Genomic DNA, 1660 nt, shown 5'->3' with positions numbered 1-1660 from the left:
GGGCTAAATCCCCTGGGAGGGGTGGCTGGGGGGGCTGCCAGCTCACCCCCCAGTGCCAGGCATGAGGAATTGCTTCCATCCTGCTCTCCACCACCAACCTCCCCACCATGGCCCCCCTCACAGCACCCTACCTGTGGCACTTGGGGAAACTGGGGGGGCACCCGCTACCCCCAAGCCAGGCCTCGACTCTGCACCAAAGTGAAAGTAGGAAGTGATGTTGAGTGGGAGCCTGAGCCTCCCCACACCCTCCTGGCTCCCAGAGGGAGGTGTTTGCTGTAGGGTGCTCCCGAGCAGCTGAGGGTCATGGGGAAACTGGTGGCAGTGCTTGAGGTGGCCCCCAGCCTCCCCAGCACCCTCTTGCCCTGTGCCAGCCTCCTGTAGGCACAGAGCACAGCACCTCACTTTGGATAGGGGTGCTGGAAGGGATATTGGGGGGGCAGTGAAGCAGCACCCTGCTGCGCCGGGGGCATACATATGTGTGTGCATGTGTGTGTGTGTTTGCACGTGCGTGCAGGCTGTGTGTGCACAGCCACAGGGGTGCGTGTGTAAGTGCAAGCCATACATACGTGTGGCAGGCGTGGGCACAGGACAGAAGGGACACACATGTGCGTGCCCACAGTTGGACCCACCCACCCCATGCCAGGCACCGTATGGGCAGGACCCTGATACCCACTTACATGTGGAGGGGCACGTCCCTGCCCTGGTAGTGGGCAAGGGAGGGGGCTGGGGGGGAGAAGACGCCTGCCCGTCCTTGGCGCGGGTGCAATTCAATTAACGAGGCCTGGCCCTCGTTCAGCACAGCCAATAAAGCTAATGGTCCCGCACAGGCCTGGTGCTGCCTGGCGGGGGGGCCTGGGGCGCGGGGGCCATCTGCTAATTAAATGCGGGTGGGGGACGCTGGAGCCAGCGGTGATGTCACCTCCCTGGTGCTAAGGGTGGGGACTGTACCCTGACACCCCCTGCCCACCAGTCCTCTGCCCACCCTGGGCAGCAAGCAGGGCTGTGGCAGACAGCTGTGAAGTGTGTGGGACCTCCACAAGCCCCCTGCCCCCTGTGCCCCTCACTGGTGCTGCTGCTCATTAGGAGCCTTCTCAGGGCAAATGCAATTACTGCCCAGGCCTGGCACAGCTGCTGCCCGTGCTTGGCACTGGCAGCTGCCCTGTGGGGATGGGTCCTTGCCCGGCATCTCCACGGCATCATGGTGGCATCTGGGGCTGCTGATGCTGCCCCCACTTGGCATCACCCCAATGGGTACGGGAGGGGTGATGGGTCCCCCGTGCAGCTGCAGGTTGGGGTACAGCCATCCCCCCCTGCCCTGGGCAAACCTTGTGGTGGGGTTGGGGTACTGGTGGCCATGTCGGGGTGTCCTGTGACAAGGAGGTCCCCCTGGGTAACACTGTGCTTGCAGCATAGTGCATCCTCTTGGAGAGGGCACCCTGCAGAGGGGAGGTGGGTAAAAGGGTCCCTGAATGTGTTCTCAGGTTTCTGAGAAGTGGAAAGGTTTGGTGAGGTAGCAGGGGGTGCTGGCAAATGGACAGGAAGCCCCCCGCCCCCCTCCCCGTGCAGGCACTACCATTTAGGGCTTGTGATGGGCAGGGGGGGACCAGAGGGAAACTGAGTCAGGGTAGGGAAGGAGGGGGGTGTCAATGGGTAAGCTGGC

Source organism: Chaetura pelagica, unplaced genomic scaffold (genome assembly GCF_000747805.2).
Source record: "Chaetura pelagica isolate M959 unplaced genomic scaffold, ChaPel_1.0 scaffold3, whole genome shotgun sequence".
NCBI classification, from domain to species: Eukaryota; Metazoa; Chordata; class Aves; order Apodiformes; family Apodidae; genus Chaetura; species Chaetura pelagica.
Note: the sequence above shows the minus strand (reverse complement) of the source record.